The following is a 21,387-nucleotide window of genomic DNA, read 5'->3' on the forward strand; positions in this document are numbered from 1 at the left end:
GGTATGCTGCCAGTATGAATCTGGCCTTCAAATCTTGGGCACTGGGAGTGACAATCAGCTTTTTATCTCATGAATATTCCTAACCAATAAAAAATGCTCAATAACCACATGCAGGCTAGCAACTATCATGTTAGACAGCTCTAGGGAATAGTGGAGCCCTGACACCAAAGTTGCCTGAGTCTCTGAACCACTTTGTGGAAGGCCACCCCAAAAGTACCTTCCTTGAACTCATATGAAAAAGACTTAAACTGCTATTTTATAAATCTACTGAGATTTTAAAGTTGCTTACTACAACAGATAGTTTATCCTACCTAATATATTTTTATTATATAAATACATATACGTGATCGTTTTGAGATACCTCTACCTTCAAATTGATGGTATAGACACAGAACACTACAGGAGTAGTAGAGGAGACAAGATCTCTGTGGGCTGGGGTAGCCCTGGGTAACTTCACAAAGGAAAATGAAATTTGAAATAAGAAAAACTAGAATAAAGAGGAACAAGGAAGATACTGCTGGAATGAGCCAAGGAAAAGAAAAGTCATGTACATATAGAATTTTAATTCACAACAAACTAATTTAATAATATAAAAAGTTTATGTAAGAGAGTTAATAAGATTATGGCAGAAGACATAAATTGAGATCATACTGAAGCCATCTTCACTGGCAGACTGAGTGGATTTGAATTTTAATCCTCCTAAAATATATCTCATGATATCACTTTGCTACTGAATACATAAATACTATTTATTTTTTCATCCTGTGCAGAGTAATCTAGTAGAACTATTTTAAATGGATTAAAGCTAGAGTGACTTAAAATAGCAAAGTCAATTGGAAACCATTACAGTGGTTTTGGCAAAAGAAAATGAGGTCTGAAGTAAGAAGCTTGAGGGAGGAAAATGGGAGAAGGAAGAAAAGAAAGCGTTTAGGGTGTGCCGATTATTATCCAAGTTCTTTCACATTTAATTCTTCTTCAAAATGTTATGGGGTAATACCATTTTGCTAACACAAAGGTAAGCTTATAGATGTGAATTAACACACCCAGGTTTTCACACATAGTAGGGGCTAAACCTGGGATTTAAACCTAATTTGATTAATCGATCCATTCTCAGAAGGTAAGCCATTATGTACTAATAATTTGGCATTAAAGTGTGTCCATGTTTGGCAGCTCAGAAGACTAGTAGAGTGGTCAGAAAGTATGATGAGAAGGTACAGTCAGACAGAAGCATAAGAATACAGGAGAGCAGAGTGTTAACCGGAACCAAGGAGAGAATGAAAGTGAAGAAACAGGACTTGAACTCATGGAGGCAAGAAGATCAAAAGTTTTCTTTGAACAGAGACCAAATGTGTGCTTATTTATAGACCAATGAAAATCAAGCACAGTTCACAACTGATGATACTGGGGAGAAGAGGAATAATCAAGGAAAACCTCTCATGCTTTGTTTATTTTGTATTACTTTTTTCCTCCAGGTCAGAACCTCATAGTTTATTCCGCAGACTCAATATCCATCCATAGAACAATGGAAAGAGCAGAAAGTGGATATATCACAGACACGTAGGTAAGGTCAGAATTACTGGTACATGGCTGGGTGAGTTGGTCAAGTTTCCTAACTGCGATGTTATTTCGGGGTTATCACAAATATTTCAACCCTCCTTCAGGGCACAATGTAGGATTTTACTTCCCCACTCCCTTTGAAGTTAGGCATGGTCAGGTGATCTGCTCTAGCCAATGAAATGTGAGCAAACATGACAGAGACGCTTTAAGAGCCTGTGTGTGATTCAGCACATTTCCTTTGCCTGCCACAGAAATTCTAGAAATATGTGTTTAAAAAAGCTTTGACTAGCTTTGGTCCTTGAGTAGCAATTTTGAAAAGATCCTCCTCACTAATCTAGATTGAGCAATAGCATGAGCAATAAACAAGTCTTTTCTATGTTAAGTCACTGAGATCTGGTTGTGTTTATTATTACAGCATAACCAATCCTATTCTGATTAATATAATAAACATTCTACTGTTAGTTTATTTTACTTATAAGATGAATTAGTTGAATAAGTTAAGATTTTTTTACATTTTTAAAGACAAGTGACTCTTAAAATGAAATATTACTCAATGTATGTAATTATAATAGTAGAGGCACATTGATTAAGGCAGGGGAGGATGCCCAAAGCATCAGAACTTCAAAGTTTCCAATAGGCATAGTTTCAAAACCACTGAGTAAATAATCTCTAAACTATCTTTAATTCTGACAAGTTAATTGTATATGAAAAGTGTGTTAGGCACTGTTGGAGATTCAAAGATGAGTAATATGCAATATGAACTGCCAAAAAACTTAAAATCTAATAAAAAGCAAGAAGCAAGTGTATAAATATCTATAACGCAAGGCAGAATGTTTCATTAAGCAGAAGTTTCCAAACATATTTTGACCACAGAATAATATTACAATTATATCGATTTGATAAGCACACATAGAAACGAATGCATACTTGAATTTTAGTGACAGCCAAAATGGTCTTACAGAAAAATTTATTGCTACAAAAGAAGACCAAAATGTGATTTGTATATATTTATAGGTTTACATCAAATGAACATATTAGAGAAATCGAAAACTTAAACTTTTATTCATAAATGCATAGATCAAAATTACCAAACAAGATGCATAACTCAGACCAGTAATTATTAAATAGGCAACATGTGTCGAGGCACTGATTTATTGGGATTGTTGACTGTGCATGCATGTGATGCACAGATAGAATGTCAGTAATCACTGACAAGTTTTCACATGTCAGGTAATCACTGTGGAAACTTACAGTAATTACTGGGTGTGGTACAAAAATTCTTAAGGGAAAATTACTTCATAAAATTACAAAGGGTTTAATAAATGTATTTCTTGTTTTCTTATCTCTTTCTTTTAAATATATATATATTTTAGGAGAAAAATATATATATATTTTAGCAGTCATTTGTTTCTTGTGCTTGGCAAACACTGCCATAATATATATGGGGTATATGAGGATTTAAATGAGGGAAAGATAAGAGGTAAAACAGGGAGGCAAAGTCTGATTATTGCTTCATGAAGATGTCATTTGAGCTAGGCATTAGAAGATAGGATTATTAAATGACAAGCATTTAATAGCATTATCCAAGGTGCTGAGACTGGCAAGGGCAGTATTATTTGATTAGAGCTTAGGACACATGGAATAGACTGATGAGGTTTAAATGCTATAATGATACCTTTGCTTTGTAGCATAGAAGGCTGTGTATGCCAAGGTAAAGAGTCTGGACTCATTCTGTAAGCAACAGAGAGATATTAATTGTTGGTTTTGACCCATCCAAGCTCTTCTTAGCCTTGAGCACCGAAGATCTTCAGCAGAAAGTACTTCCTTAAGTCTGCCCCAACCAGAAAGCCAGAAAGCAGCATGCCAGACCCAAGTAAGGCTTGGATTTTATATCTTCATGCATTAAAAGAAATGCCTACCTACCCACCACAAATTTGTGCTTTCCCTGCCAGCGTATGAAATTGTCACTGAGAGTTGGTTTTCCAGGCAGAGACTCTACTTCCCAGACACCCTTACATCAGATGTGGCCACAGGACAGATTTTCATCAATGGAATGTGAGCAAAAACGGGATATGTTACTTCAGCCAAAGTGGTTAAGATGCAGGTAAGCTCTCTCTACTGTCTACTGGTGAAAAGCAAAGGGCTTGTAGACTCTAAAGGAAAGCAGAACAAAATAGAAGGATCTTGGGATCCCAAAAAATCATTAGAGGAAAGCCACTTCACTATCAACAGGAACACCCACATCACACTGCCAAATGAGAGGGAAACACACTTCTACTATGCTGAGCCACTGAATTGTGGGGGTTTATTTATCATAGAAATTAGTGTTGCCCTAATTAATATGGAAACAGGAGGCTGCCATACAAAATCCTAAAGATATTTTTCAGCGGATTAGTATTGGGGTGTTTGTTTGTTGGCAGATGCTCAGTCCGCGTTATAGAGTGGTGAAGTTATTTTACAAAACAGTAATCTGTGATTGCATGGGAAATAGACCAAGTGTCAACACAGCCTATAGGTCTATGTTAGTTATCTATTGCTGCGTAACACATTAGCCTGAAATTAAGGAGCTTAAAACAACACATAATAATCTCACAGTTTCTGTGGGTCAGAAATCTGAACATGGTTTACCTGGGTCCTCTAGATTAGTCTCTCTCACAAAACTGCAATTAAGGTGTCAGCCAGGGCTGCAGTCATCTCTAGGTTCAATTGGGGAAGAATCAGCTTCCAAGTTTATTCAGTGGCTGTTGACAGGATTCAGTTCTTTCAGAGCTGTTGGACTGAGGGCCTCATTTCCTCACTGGATGTTGACCAGGGACCCCCTTCAGTTCCTCGCCAAGGGACTCTCTCCTTCAGTGCAAAATTAAGAGAAAGAAAAAAATGTCAGAAAGGTGGAAGTCAAAATCTTTTATACCCTGTTCTTAAAAATATCACTCCATTGCTTTTTCCATACTGCATGTGTGAGTCATTCTATCCAAACCACATTTAAGTGGACAAGATTACACAAGGATCTTTGGGAGCCTATCACAAGGTCTAAGAGAAGAGCCTGAAAAACAGTGTTAGTCTCACATTGCTATTAGCTGCTTTTAGGACCATGTTACATGAAAGTGAAGAACTCAAGTTTGTGCAAGACCATACATGAAAAAAAACAATAAAGATCAGAATAATGGGGGATTTTTTTTTTTCCTTGAGAGATAAAATTGAAACTGGTTTTAAGGAGTCTCAGTTAAATAAAGGAACTCAGATCTGTGTCAGGAATGTTACCTTCCCACCCAACCTGTGGTTTCAGATGGCCTGTGACTAGCTGCCATTAAGTAGAGGGAGCAATCCATTGGGTAAGAGAAGGTGGTGAGGAAGCAAACAAATAAGACAGATCAAGAGTTCTATCTAGAAAAAGAATGTTGGATGCAGTTTCTACTGCTTGTAACTGACTAGAAGCAAAACTACGATCTTGTAATCTAGAAGCAAACTAGAAGTCTTGTAAACTAGAAGTCTGCTATGATTTTGAGGAATGAAATAGCCAAGGAAAACCTTTAGACTGGCTGAATGAAGGAAAGAAGCTTAGAAATAAAACAGCTCTCAGTCCCTCAAACATGAACTAGAAGAAAGCTGGCTATAAATGTTGTGCAACCCACAAGGAGGGCACGTTCCCCAATATCCATGTCAGAAATAACCATGCAGGATATTGGATACGGAAGGATCTTCCAAAGTGTGAAACCAGGGACCAAGGAGAAGAGTGAGGAAGAGTATTCATCCTAGAGAGCAGAACCAGATTCTAATTAAGAAACTCTCACTGTTGTGAAATGGCATCCTGACAATGCCTGCCTGGCAGGATTTTGTCACTGCTGTGGACCACTGATTGCTGTGTGTCTCCCATTATTCCATTTTCCAGACAGGAACGTTTATGGCAAATTTTTGAACCCCTACTGCACCATTGCTTTTCTTGTAATACATGGGTCCCTGGTCTACAAAGCCCCATAAATCTGGACATGATGGACCTGAGGACTGTGTTTCACCTGGAGTTCCTGGACTTTCAACTGGAGACAGTGACTGTATGTGACACTATTTTGTGTCCCTTAGAGAGGGAAGATATTCTTCAATATGTAGGAGGCAGGATACACATGGTGAAAAAAGGGGCATGCTCCATAATCATTTCAAGAATTCAAACGGGGTGATGACCTCCACCACTGAGCAATTATGAGTTATACAAATTTATTTAAATTATTTTTAAAATATTGCAGATATAAAAAAGACAGCATACCAAAGTATTAAGCTGCCATGTAAAATATGACAAGCCAGCCTCGTGCGCATGTTAGATGATCAATTTAAACGCTCAGCAAGCAGTAGATATTTTGGGGGGCAAAGAATTTTTTAAAACATTGTTTGAATAATCAAATATATTTCATTAAAATATTATTATTTTAAAATCCATTCTAAAAGCAATTTTTGGTCTAGAAAAAAATTTCAAAGCACTCTTGGTTAGTGCCAACCAGTCCTATAATCATAAAATAGATTATTAAATTATTTCAACTGTAAATAGTGTTCTTGTTATTAAACAGTATTCTTTTGGGTAGTTCACAGATTAATTTGGGAAAAATTTCCCACAACTTCTCTAACTGCCAATTAGATGGGAGATTCTCTTATGTAAATTACTCCTGCCCTACGTTACAGATGAGCACATTATGTTGCTTATTTTTCAGTCTAAATTCATTTCTTCTTTAGGTAGAAACAGCCTGTAGACTGTTAAAACAAGCCATACATCAGATTATTTTTACTGACAATGTGGGTACCCAGGCTGATGGAGACTCAACATCTGGACCTTTGCTTGTAACATAGCAGCAGGAAATCACCACCCATTTGTTAATGTTTCCATTAGGAAGAAACATAAGATATGTGTATTCATATTTCATCAACTAAAGGAAGGCATATGACCATACCTCACTTCAAAAAGTTGTAAAAATGCAATTCTATGTTGTATCTGGGAAAAAGAAACAGAAATAAAACCCTAATTTCTTGTAACATAGAAAACAGGAGACTATAATATTTGAGGGTTTTAAAAATATTTTTAACAGCATTATTGAGTCATAATTGACATACAATAAACTGCACCTGTATATAGTGTTCAATTTACATATGTATGTGCTTGGAAACCATCATAAAAAGAAATATTTCCATTACTCCCTGAAGTTTCCTTAATACTTCTTTGTATTCTTTAATTTCTCTCAGCAAAGTTTTATGTTTTTTAGTGTACAAGTCTCTCACATATTTGTAAGACACATTCTTAAGTATTTAATATTTTTGATAATATAGTAAGTCATAGTTTTTAATTTTGAATTCTGTTTACTATTAGTATACAGAAAAAGTATTTTCTTATATTGATCATTTACACTATAGCATTGCTAAATTCACTTATCAGTTCTAGCAGCTCTTTCATAGATTCCGTTGGATCCTCTACATAGAAAATCACATTATCTATGAATAAAGACAATTCTACTTCTTCCTTTCCAATCTGAATGACTTTTGCTTCTTTTTCTTATCTTATTGCACCACTAGTGCCTCTAGTACAATGTTGAATAAAAGAGGTGAGGGCTAACATACGTGTCTAGTTCCTAATCTTAGAAGAAAAGCATTCAGTCTTTCATGATTAAATATGATGTCAGCTATACATTTTACATAGATGGCTTTATTAGGCTGAGAAAGTTCTCTTCTATTAATAGTATACCAAGAGTTTTAATGAATGTTATGTTTTATTAAATATTGCTTTATATCTGTCAAGATCATTTAATGGGTTTTCTCTTTTGTTGATTAATAAGTTGCATTGCATTGACTGATTTTTTTCAGTGTTAACCTAACCTTGCATTAATGGGATTATACCCCCTTGCTCATGATGTATTACCCTTTTATGTACTGTTTCATTCAATTTACTAAAATGTTGTTTAGAATTTTTGCATTTATGATCATGCAGAACATTGAGCTGTAGTTTTCTTTACTTCTAGTTTCTTTGTCTAGTCTTAGAGCAATTCTAGCTTCATGAAATGAGTCAGGAAGTGTGTCCTTTCTTTTCAATTTTGTAGAAGGAAGTGTGTATAGAATTGGTGTTAAATGTTTAGTACGATTCACTAATAAAGCCATCTGTGGGCCTGGAGTTTTCTTTGTGGGAAGGTTGTTTACTGCAAAATTGTATCTCTTTAATAGATATTGAAGTATTCATGTTATTTATTTCTTGCTTAGTAAGCTTTGATGTTACATGTATTCCAAATAACTTATGGATTTTATCAAAAATGTCAAGTTTATTGGCATAGATTTGTTGATAATACCCCTCATTGTTTTTTGAATAACTGTACAGCCTTAGTGATATTGCCTGTCAGATTTATGAGATTAGTAACTTGTGCCTTTTATATTTTTTTAATCAGACTGGCTAGGTGTTTTTCAATGTTATTGACCTCAAAAAACACAGTTCTTAATTTTAATGATTTTTCTCTATTTTGTTTCTGTATTGTATTTCACTGATTTCCACTCTGGCCTTTATTATTTTCTTTCTTCTACTTTCTTTACATTTTATTTTTCCTCTTTCTCTAGTTCCTTAAAGTGGAAACTGAGGTCATCAATTTAAGATTACTATTATTGCCTCTGTTGCACAGCACATTCCAATAAGATCAAAAGAGTATTATCATCAAAATTTTTTCCACAGCATGGAAGAAAATCCTGGCAACAATAGTGGGGTATTTCTTTAAAAAATACTAAATCACTGATCATTATACAACATATACATGTATTAGAACATCAGATTGTACCCCATAGACATGTGCAATTACAATATGGCAACTAAAATATATAAATTACAAAAAATAAACGAAATAGTATGCTACATCACCAAAATTCTTGATGACACAGAAAACAGTATTGTTTGGATAAATATATACATTGATAACTGTCCATTTAAAAATAATCCAGGGGCCGGCCCTGTGGCTCACTCGGGAGAGTGCGGCTCTGGTGGCACCGAGGCCACAGGTTCGGATCCTATATAGGGATGGCCATTGCGCTCACTGGTTGAGCGTGGTGCAGACAGCACCATGCCGAGGGTTGTGATCCCCTTACTGGTCAAAATAATAATAATAATAATAATAATAATCCAGAATTGACCTTGAGTGTCAAAACATTTTAAGAATGTCTTGAATAATTCATTGTATTTATTTTCTCTATATGCATGCTCTAGTGTGAGAAATTATAAAATTCGTGTCTGAATAGATCTCAAAAACTTTGCAAAACTTATATGTTTTATACAACAAATGTTTAAGTAATAAGAAAGCATTGTGTTATACATAATCAGCATCATTTTTTCTTTCTAAAGTAAAGGGGAACCTTATTCTCAAAGGCATTTTAGATGCAATGAAATGTGGTATGTCACTGGACAAGGCTTAATTTTTAGGTGTTTTTCAAAATGTTCACAGAATCAGTGGTACCTGTGAATATAGCCCCAAATACCTTGTGAAAGAGGACATGTTTTCTCAAGATAAAGAATTAAAATTGGATTGTATGTACACTTAGGCTACAAATATATATATAGCAAAGAAAATGACTAGTTAGGATCCCCAAATTTAGCCTCATTAGTATTACATCAATGTGATAAAAAATTATTGATTCCCACATACAAAGCTGCTCTATCAAGTTTATTGTTTTCATTTCTGTCTTTCTTGGTGACCTTTAAAGCAGGGAGAATTATGTAAAAAAGCGTACTTAAATAATTGATAAATTGACTTTTTTGCCTTATCAGCAAGCCCCTTAAACATAAAACTTCCCAAAACAAGACAGGAAAATAGAAAAAAAAAAAAAAAAAAAAAGAGTGGAGGCAGAAAAAAACCTGCTAAATGAAATTTCCTAAAAATATACCAAACATAGAGTGAAATTAAGATAGGTCCTTCTCTTTACCCCATAGTCATCTTGTCATTACTGAGTTGGCCTCCCGATGACATACCTCAATATTTCCTGAGACATCAACTCTGGCATGTGATCAGTAGCACGTCAAGGGAAGTGAGAGTGATGTGCCTGGGTGCCAGCAATGAAAGATTAGGTTGTTTATAGAAATTCTTAAATCAATGATAAAACCAACTAAAAGTGGGCTGCTTTTCTTTATCACCATGCACCAGCAGTTCTGAACAATGTCTAATAAATTTCTCCTCCCGGCCAGGATAGGCTCCTTCCACACATCACTTCCCCTTGGTTCCCAACTGGATCATCAGATGTAAAAAATGAAGTTGGTGTAAGGAAGTATGAAGTAATAAAGAATGCTTGAAGAGAAGCTTGTCAATTATTTCAGGTGCCCTACAGGGACATTAATTGAGTCCCAGTACATAGAACTTCAAATATTCACAGACCTATGGCTTCATAAAGAAGCTTTTTTAAAAGGTTTCCTTACCCGCATCCAATATAAAAATGAGAAAATTATAATGTCAAGCATTTGTGTAGTTAATAAACCAAATTAAAATTGGCAATAACACACTTCTTTCCTGTTTTTTTTTTTCTGTCACAAACCACACCCTGAGGCAGAAGCAGATCTCACAGACTGGCATCCTTTGCAGCCTAGAAGATTGCTTGACACCTGGATAATGAGGCTAAAACATTAAATCTAGGGTTTTTGAAATTACACAAATTGAAGAATAACAAAGTCATTGGTCAGGAACTAAGATAAGTGGAAAAGGGGTAATTTTTATACATTTGATTTGTGCTCTGGTCACAGGGGTTATGTATACAGTAGATAATCAGTGTTGACAAACTATATTTAATAGACTTTGTGAGCTAATTGCATAGGGATATGTGTAGGCTTTATTGTTTTTTAATATATTTTTTAATCCACCCCTCTGGAACCATGTGGGTAGACAGGTGTTAGGGTTAAAAATTCATATGGTATGTGATAGGATTTTGGTGAGGAAATGGAGCAGAAGGGATGGACATTTTAACAGCTTGTGAGGTTTTAGAAGTGAAAAGGGAAGGGGGAGAAGTATTTTGCCTATTGAAAAAAATCATTGAAATATACGATTGTGCACACAAGGTATCAAAAAGGTCTAGCTCTAAAGTTATGGAAGAAACATGATGTCAAAAATATTTTGTAGGACTAAGAGACTATGCAAAATGGGGATTTTTCTCCAGATAATTCTTTCAACTAATTAGCACATGGACAGATTAATTCTGTTATTAGTCAGTAAATCAATGTAGAACAGAGAGAGAAAGAAGGGACCAGGCTCCTCTTGTAATTCTATTTGTTAAGAGCCTGTCTGCATCTATTCAACAAGCATTTATTATTGTGCTCATAATAAATACAAAAAAAATCTTACTAGCAACTATGGATGTTACAAAATGTTTTTAAAAAATAAGTTTATCCTCATTTATTTTATAAGTGGGAAACAATATAATGATGAAAATAGTTACAATTTTGCAATCTCACAGACATTTTGATAGGTGTTTTACATGAGTTCTTTGCAATGCTAACAACAATGACACAGCAAGGCAGATTATTTTAATTCCCATTATGTAAGAAATTGGGGCTTAGAGAATCTCGAAGATCACAGAACTTTTACATAATGGAATCTAGATTTGAACCCAAATCTTTTTGTACTTTATAATATGAATAACTGCAAAAGCACATGTGGAAATCAGTAACATAGTGATACAAAATAAATTAGAAGTTCAAAGGAAAGAGAAAAGTGCACATTCAATCCTCCTCTCTGCACCCTTGCATTTCTTTCAACATCATTAATATGAATTTTTATTTTGCCATTTATTCAACAATTCATTTAACAAATATTGACTACCTACTATACTATTCTATTCTATCATACTATTATATACCTTTCTATATACTGTATAGTATATACACATTATACTGTATATACTGTACTATATAATATATTATGTACTAGTATACTACCTAATGGCACTGTTCTAGGGTTGACAGAAATAAATAAAGCAAAGTTTCTGTGCTCATGGAGCTTACATTCTAATGTGAGAGTCGAACCAGCGATAAACAAATAAACGATACAATGTCAGGTAGTGAAATGTGCTACAAATGAAAATAAAGCAAAGTGGGGATAGAAAAATGGTGCTATTTTATATCATTCAAAACAATGGTTTAGGGAAGACATCCCTGGGGAAATGACGTTGGAGGTGCTGTTGTATAGTTAATCTTGCAAATACCTTGAAATGACACTCTTAGTGGAAGTAAGCACTAGTTTAAAGGCCCAGAGACCAAACACACTTGGAGAATTCAGGGAGCAGCAAGGGGCCAGTTTGAGGGGGTGAGGGCGGCAGCCACTGCAGAATGAGAGATGGACAGAGCAGCAGAACATGAGGTCAGAGATAAAGTCAGGTTATGTATGAACCAAATAATGGAGGTTCTTGTGGGTCATGAGATTATTTAATTTTATCGAGGGTGATAGAAAGCTATTGGAGAGTTCTGAGCATGGAAATATCATACTATGTACAATTTTTAAAAATAGCCCTGGTTGCTACATGGAGAATAGACTCTAGAGGAGGCAAGACTAAGAGGCAAGGAGACCATTTAGGAGACTGTTTTAATACAGTAGGGAAAGGGCAACCTTTTGGATACATTGCTCTGGGTCATGGGTATCAATATGGGAAAAAAGTGAACCTTGACCCTTAAATCACATCATACACAAAACTTAGTTTGAGAAGGCTCGGAAACCTAAATGAAAAAGCTAAAATATAGTCCTCTAGAAGAAAACATAAGAGAATGCATTCATAACCTTGAGATAGTCAAATATTTCTTCACAAAAACACCACAATAGCACTAACCATAAAAGACTAATAAATTGGACTTTAATATAATTAAGACTAGCTGTTCATCAAAAAAAAAAATAGTAAGATGGTAAAAAAGCAAGCCCTAGACTGGGAGAAAGAATATGAGATAGATACATAGATAGATAGATACTATAACTATACAACTAACTGTATCTATATGTATGTGTGTGTATAGGTATTTGAAAACTTCATGAAAGGATTTGTATTATCTCTTAATTTTATTTTTCCATGAACTTAAAGTATCCTGTGTGTAAACACACACACACACACACACACACACACACACACATACACAATCATGCATTGCTTAAAAACAGAAATACATTCTGAGAAATGCATAGCTAGGCAATTTAGTCTTTGTGCACTTACACAAACCTAGATGGTATACACTACTACATGCCTAGGCTATCTGGTGTAGCCATTATAATCTATATGAACCCTGTTGTATATGCAGTTTGTCATTGACCAAAACTTCATTATGCAGCACATGACATATTCATAAAATATAAAAAGCACCTACATAGTAGTAAGTCAAAAATAATAATAATGTAATTTTGAAAGTGAGATCCTATCATCTTTGCCATATTCTACTGGTTGAAAGGAAGCCACAGTTCCCATGGACATTCAATGGTATCACCTAAAGGCCTGAATACCAGAAGGCAAGGATCACTGGGGACCATCTTAGAGTCTGTCCAACACATATTTTACTCCCTGGTTACACAGAAGGAAGCATATTATACTCACTGTTCTCACCTTGCATTTTTTCCTTAATATATATATATATATATATATATATATATATATATATATATATATATATATATATATATATATATATATATATATATATATATATATATATATATATATATATATATATAAAATAGTTGCACTCACTTCATAACAGGATATAGAAATATTTCCCATTTCTTTTTACAGCTTCAGAGTACTCTTTTGTATAGATGCACCATATTTTTTTTCTATCAGTCCCCTATTAATGAACATGTGGATTGTTTCTAGTCTTTTGCTATTACAAACTGCTGCAATGAATACCCTCAAACATGAATAATTTCTTTCCATTTGTTTGTTTGTTTGGTCAATGTATCTGCAGGATAAACATTTTAAGTAATTTTTTCATCACAGGGTTGATGCATATGTAATTTTGTATTCCATCCAGTAATACATAAAAGTGTCAGTTTCCCCCACATCCTTGCCAACAAAGTGTGTTCTCAAACTTTCAGATATAGTATATAATTCTAATTTCAATTTACATTTCTATTATGAGCAACATTAAGTTTCTTTTCATATATTTAAGGCCCTTTTGCTTTTTATAAGTTTTCTGTTTGTATCTTTAGTCCATGTTTTCTGCTGTTATTAGTCTTCTCAATTTTTATAAGATATTTTCATATTGAAGTAATTGCTCTTTCTCTATGGTGTAAGACGCACATATCTATATGTGTGGGGTTTTTGTTTGTTTGTTTTGTTTTTTGGTTTAAGTATTTGTTTTGTTTTATTTTGGGTGCTTGTTTTTGTTTTTTTTGTTTTTTTTTTTTTGCTATGCAAAATGTTTTTTGTAAGTATTTACACATATCAATCAGTCTCTTCCTTAATACTCCTAAATTTCAATTCACAGCTAAGAAAATTTTCTCCAATCCACTTAATTAAGAAATTCCCCTAAACTTTCTTCCATAGCTTGTATTGTTTAATTTTTACCTTTACATCTATGAAACATTTGGAATTAATCTTGGTTTCTAGTATTAGAAATTGACCTAATTTTATCTTTTTCCATATGCTCATCCAGTTGTCTCAGCATGACTTATTTGAGATGCCACAAGTTATCATTTAAATTTCTCTATAAGCCTGTGCCAGCTTTATTTATCTTGTTCAAATGGTTTCATCAAGCGCCAATACTACAGTGTTTTAATTATTGAATTTTTTTAATGTTTAATGTCTATTAACTTTATTGCTCCTCCCCAAAATGCCTTTTCCTTTGTGATGGTATGGGTTACTATTGCCTATTTATTCTCCCAAATAAAGTTTCTAATCTATTTGTGTACAAAAACAAAATGGAACAATAACAAAACTGATGCCATTTGGGTCAGGGGGCACTTCATATTTATAAATTAAGGAGAATAGATGTTCTTAAAATGTTGAGTCTTCTTATCCAGAAGAAAGGGTATATTTCCACTCCTTCAAGTTTATTTTTTAGGTTTTGTAGGAGTATTTGATAGTTTTCCATAATAAGTTTACCTATTTCTTGTTAAGTTCATGCATAGATATTTTCTCTTTGAAATGGAGTCTGCTTATCTAATATTCTTCTGATTATTGTTTGTATATAGAAGGCAACTAATTTCTGAATGATATTTTAAAATTCTACTCTCTAAATTTTCTTACTGTTTGTAGTAGTGTTTCTATTCATTCTTTTTTCTCTTCCAGATAAATAATCATATCTATTTATGTATCTGCAAAAAAAGAGAAAAAAAGAAGAGGGACGGTTTTATTTCTTTCTTTCACATTCTTATGTTTTTATTTCCTCTCTCTTACCTAATTTTATTGACTAATATTATACTAAATAGAAGATAGTATGTATCGTTATCTTTTTTCTAACTTTAGCAAAAAAGAAAAACCTCTAGTGTTTTCCCATTTAAAAATGCCCATTAACCCTTTTGAGCAAAGTCATGTGTGTTTATAGAAATAAATGTAAATTTAGATATATAATCAGTCTGAGGAAGTAACTATCAATATTTAATTCTGTATCTTCAATATTATTAATTATTGCATTTTGTCAAATACTTTGTCAAATTTTTTTTTCTCTTTAGCTCCATTAATATGTTTAATTATATTAATGTCATTCCAATTATTGAACTACCCTTGCATTCCTGAAGTGAATACCACTCAGTCATGGTGTATTTTTAAGTGCTCTTGGAAGCTGTTGATAATATTTGGTTTATAAATTTGTTGTCAATACTCTGTAGTTTTCTTTTTGGTGCAATCTTTGTCATATTTTAATTTCAATTTTATATTTGTTTCATATAAAGAATTAAGAAGTTTTCCTTCTTTTTCTATGCCCAGAGAAAGTATAATTAGCTTTGAGATAATTTTATCTTCACATATTTTATAGAATTTTATATATTGCAACTCATGCTCACGTGAAATTTAAGAGGTGTGGGGAAAAATATCATAAAGTTATATTGTGCTGGCTACTTTAGTGAGGTGATTCTTACTGAGGAAAGAAAAGGGAAACTCTTTAGATGGATAATCTCTTGGAAAGCAAGAATCTTTGTTATGAGAGATCTTTTATGCCTGGACCAAGAAATGCATGACAGCAAAGGGTCAGATTAATCATACATTTTTCAGAAATTGTAAAAGCCTTATAGATAGCTTCAAGCAAAATAAGACACAAATAAAAATTAGGTGTGGGAGGGGAGGACTTGGAGAAAATTAAGTTGTGATGTGGAAAGAGCCAGAGAAATGGGGGAGCATAATCTTACAGGCCTCTGCAAAACCCCTCCTGCAATGTGTGCCAGACTGACAAAAGTAGTAATTATCTGTTTTATAAACATCATCCACTGAGAAGAAGCCTAGGGGAATGAGCTGTCACCCTGTTCTTTCCTGCTGATCTAAGGAACAGGCAAAGACTAATTCCAGTGTTAAGAGAGTTAGAGAAATGGGCAGAGTTCTGAAGCCAGATGTTAAAAAACAGAAACTGCAAGAGAAGGCAAGGATGAGGGTCTTAATGATAGTCTAACAAGGACCATGACTAGATAAGAGCACTAACAGTAGAGAGCTGAGAGAGTGGAAATGAAACTCAATCAAGCAGCACTTGATTTGAATTTACGAGCTTTGTATTGACCAAAAAAAAAAAAAAAAAAGTCCAGGTCTGGCAAACAGGCTGTCATTGCTCATTCCCCAGGCCTAGGCAATTTATTCTTTACCTTTTGCTCCAACCCCAACAAACCACATCTGCAAGGGCGGGGGACGGGGGGAGGTACTAAAATGATGCAGCTTCCCAAAGAGAAATCCCTCACCAAATACTTCAACTGTGGTCATGCAAATCAATGAACAAGAGCCTTCTGTTAAGCTCACCAAAAAAACCATCTCTCCTGCCAAGGCAAAGATTCTTTGTTCTTCCTGCCAAGAGAATATCAGAAACAGTTAAATTGGTAATGTATATGTTATCCTACTATGTGGAGCCATATCTGGATCCAACCTCAGGAAAACATATCATCTGGAATTAGGGATAAATGCAGCACCTAGAAAGGACAATTTGTGTCCTTTATTTAGGAGGAGTGAGTGTGTTTTTTGTTTTTTTGTTTGTTTGGGGGGGCGGGTTGGAGGGTTTTTTGCAATGAAGATGATTTTTAAAATTATTAATCAGGAAAAGCACACATGTGCATCTGTATGTGTATCTTCACATGATGGTGCTTAAGGAATCAATGTATCAAATATAGTAGACTGCTATTTTATATGTCTAGCAGCTCTTACTGGCTTCTATGAAATTCCTCATTTCTAATGTAGAATCCATCATATTCAGGTAGGGACTACTTCACCTCTTCCCTAGCCTTCATTCCAAATACAGGGGATACAACAGTGAACAAAATAGACCAAATACTTGAACTCTCATTCTAGTCATTAAAGAAAGACTGTAAACAGAAATATTAATACATGCACAATATGGCCCAAAATGATAAATGACAAAAAATAAAGAAAGAAGTACAAGGAGAAATGGAAGTGCATTATTTAATGAGTCAATACATTTTTTCAAAATAACAGCTACTGGATTTTTATGCACAAAATGCTCAAAAATGTTGAAACGCAGAAAAACACAGAAACTAACAATCACTCCTGACTAATTTTTGAAAAATGGTTTTCTTTCCTCTTTGCCAAAAAAGTTTTTAAAGTTTTCTGCTACATCTAAAGCTCTATCTAGACAATACTGAAAACGTTTTGAAGCTGATTTAATATAAGCACCAAAATATGCCTTTATTTCATTTATGAGATATTAAAGAGATCTGCAAATATTCCAAAATTCACTTTTCTTTGTGTGGAGCTGTCAAAGCAGAATCAGTGACTTTTAAGTATCTTAAATTCATTTCTGCAGACTATTCTACTTTTTCAGGAGTACAACATTCACACGTAATCACTTCACTTCAAACTATGTGCAGAGGAAACAATAGAAGGAAAGGTTTTCATGTAATCACTTTTAAAGAACACATTTTAAACAATATTTATAGAAGTTCATAAAGGTCTAAGAAAAAACAAAAGATTGCGTGTCATCAGCTTAGCCATACCAAATAAGAAAACTCATGCATTAAACATCGCAAAAGGGAGTAATACAGCTTTAGTTCAATCTGTAATTTGTGAGCTATCACAGAGATTCTGGGTTGGCACCACTCAGAAATGTTCACTGAATGTCATTGTAAAGGTTTCAGAGGACTCTCCAAGGACCAATTAAAGGAATGGAGAACTGGGGAAGATTGCTCACTACCAGCAAAAAGCAAAAAGAATGGCACAAACGGATGGGGTTTTCCATTTTTTAAAATTTTGTCTGTGAAAGGGAAATGCAAGCCAAAAATAAATAATAATAAATGTCTTATCCAGTTATTTGTTTATGATCATTAAGAAGGGTTTTTTGTTTTTTTTGTTTTTTTTTTTTTCCTGCACTCCATTCTGGTCCTGTCCTCTCTAAATCCCAGTAGTACCTCACCCCCAAACACTGAACTAAGTCATCGACTTCATTGTCACTGCCCCTTTATCTTGTTTCAACGTGTGTGTGTGTGTGTGTGTGTGTGTGTGTGTGTGTGTGTGTGTGTGTGTGCGCGCGCGCACAGACATATATATACTTCCAACTTATGTTCATGTCATTTCATTAACAAGCAGTACAGGTGACTCAAAAAATAGAAATTAAAGATTTTTATTCAACTATATAAGCAGAAAATTTTAAGAACTATTCTTCATCAACTTAAGTTCATTACCAACCATCAATTTTTACGTTTTATGTATTATATATTATACACGGATAATTGATACATGTAGTTCAGCTTCTAAAACAGTTCAGGGAAGATAATAGACACTAATTAGTTGGCTAACTGACTAATTTGACTAGTTGGACTACGTGCTTTTATTAGATCCTCTAGAAAAAGGTCTTTCCTCTTTTCCATGTGTTTTTTTTGTTTTTTTTTTTTTTAATTTTATTTTGTCGATATACATTGTGGCTGATTATTGTTGCCCATCACCAAAACCTCCCTCCCTCCCCCCACCGATGTCCCCTCTGTTTGCTTGTCATGTCAACTTCAAGTAATTGTGGTTGTTATGTCTTCTTCCCCCCCCCCGGGGGGGGGGGTTGTGTGTGTGTGTGTGTGTGAATTTATATACTAATTTTTAGCTCCCGCCAATCAGTGAGAACATGTGGTATTTCTCTTTCTGTGCCTGACTTGTTTCACTTAATATAATTCTCACAAGGTCCATCCATGTTGTTGCAAATGGCAGTATTTCATTCGTTTTTATAGCTGAGTAGTATTCCATTGTGTAGATGTACCACATTTTCCATATCCACTCATCTGATGATGGACATTTGGGCTGGTTCCAACTCTTGGCTATTGTAAAGAGTGCTGCGATGAACATTGGGGAACAGGTATACCTTCGACGTGATGATTTCCTCCATGTGTTTTGTTTACCCAAACCTAATTGATATTTTCAGAGACTTAAGGAGAAAGTTAGTGACTGGGCTTATTATCCATAGGGTTTCCCTTCACTTAATGCGTTTCTGTAAGTCTGGACTGTGAATGGAGGAGCAGACTGAAAAGGGAAAAATGATGGAAAGGAGGCGTAAGCTGAGCCCATGGATTTCGAAATCATCAAAGGTGAGAAACTTTTTCTGAATTCTTCTATATGCTACACAATGCCTAATGATAAATAATAAATATTCATTAATCACTTGTTATATTAACAAAAGGCAGAAATATAGAAAAATTTAAATTTCTCGTAGTGATTCTATTATGAAGTGTTCCCTATTTTCTTTTTTTGTTTTCTTTTGATCCCCTTTTCACTTCTGGGTTGCTTTAATTCTTTTTGCATTTAACCTCTGAAATAAACCAGAGAAATTTCTGTCCTTAAATTAAAGGATGGATGGGCAGTCTTGCAAATAGAAAGTTCAGTGCCAGATCCAGTTAGAATAATGAGTTCTAGTGGTCTACAGTACTTTAAGGCATCAATAATTAATTTACTGTACGCTTTCAAATAGCTAGAAGGGAGGAGCTCAAATGCTCTCATCACAAAGAAATGATACATTTTTTGTGATGATGGATATGCTAATAACTCTGATTTGATCATCACACATTGTATACATGTACTGAAATATAACTGTGTATGCCATAAATATGGACAATTAATACATGCCAATTATAAAAAAATAATTAATTAAACAATAATTAAAATAATATACCCACCTGCATCTTGCATTTAAAAAAAAAATTACTGCAGAAATTTGGATCAAGCGAAATCCTGGTCTGGAGGCATTGGGGTGGTGAAGCAGACTGAGAATAACCAGGCACATCCTTTTAAACAATTTGGCTTCCCTTTCTGAGACCCAGTTTCTTCATTTACAAAATTAAAGAAACAAATCATTAATTGTATTCCATTTAAGCTCTGATTTTCCATAATTCTAACTATTTTTATAAAGCATATACTTTACAATCATTTATAAATACCACAGATACATTTCACACCAATATGCCAAATAGCAAAATGAATAAGCCATTCCCTTATGATCTCTTTTTTTGTTGTTTTAACTTTGCTATGACCAACTGGTATGTAAAAGACTGAGTTTCACTCAGTGTAAAAATCATAAACTTTTTAACACTTGTATTAGTCCTTTTCTGTTGCTTATAACAAAATACACAGGACTGGGTAATTTATAAAGAAAACAAAATTTATTTGCTTACAGTTTCTGAGGCTTGGAAATCCACAGTCCAAGGAATACGTCTGGTGGTGGCGGCAGTGACCCCTCACATTGCAAGATGATGGAAGCAGAGAGAGCAGAGAGAGTAACTTCCTCATTCACTCACTATTTAAAACCCTCAGAACCATGCCACTGACCACCATTATTAATCCATTCCCTGCTGCAAGGTCCTACAATCCAATCACCTCTTCAAGCTTCCACCTTTCAATACCATAACAGGATTTCCCACCCTCTTAACAGTCACAGTGGGGGCTAAATTTCTAATACATAAAACTTGGGGGACACAACTTAAGCTTCAGGGAGATTTGGGGGTGACATAATTCAATCCACTACAACACTACTGTAGAAAATATCACAATATTCTTTTATTAGTGTACAGTTCCTTCAAACTCAGTAGACTATTAGCTCCTCCCAGGCAAGTGCTTTGTCTAGATTATTTTTATATCCCCAGTGTGTGACAGTTAGCATAAAAATATTAGACATTTTTAATAATTAACTTGAACATCTTATTCAAGCTGGAGAAAAGAGTATGGAAGGAAAGTGTGCTGATGGATCCCAATTCCAGTACATGACCACAAGCCTCCAGAGGGCCCTCAGTGCTTCTGGGTGATCAACTCTATCTCCCTGGACCATTCAGTGCATACTCATAGATGTTTGCTCAGACTTTGTTTTCTACCATCAATCCTCCAGCACCTCCTACTTCATACTTTCCTCAAAAGGGAATGTCCACAAGCTCCCATGTACATTTCTATAAGGATATGTTTTCTTCCTCCTTGTATTAAACCTGAACTGGCTGTGCTCCTGGGCAAGTGAACTCATCCACTTGTACAATAGATCCCATCCTCTCACGCCAACACAAGAACAATCATCCCTCAGTAATATTCCTCACTCCTACTGAATTGTTACGTTCTCCCTCTCTACCGTATTCTTACCATCAGTGTACAAATATGATTCTCTCATCTTAACAGGAAAACTCTCTCTTGACCCCACTTCTGTCTCTAACTCCTGCTCTATTTCACTTCTTGATTCCATACCAATCAGACCTCCCACTTTTCTGC

Source organism: Cynocephalus volans, chromosome 5 (genome assembly GCF_027409185.1).
Source record: "Cynocephalus volans isolate mCynVol1 chromosome 5, mCynVol1.pri, whole genome shotgun sequence".
Taxonomy (NCBI): Eukaryota; Metazoa; Chordata; class Mammalia; order Dermoptera; family Cynocephalidae; genus Cynocephalus; species Cynocephalus volans.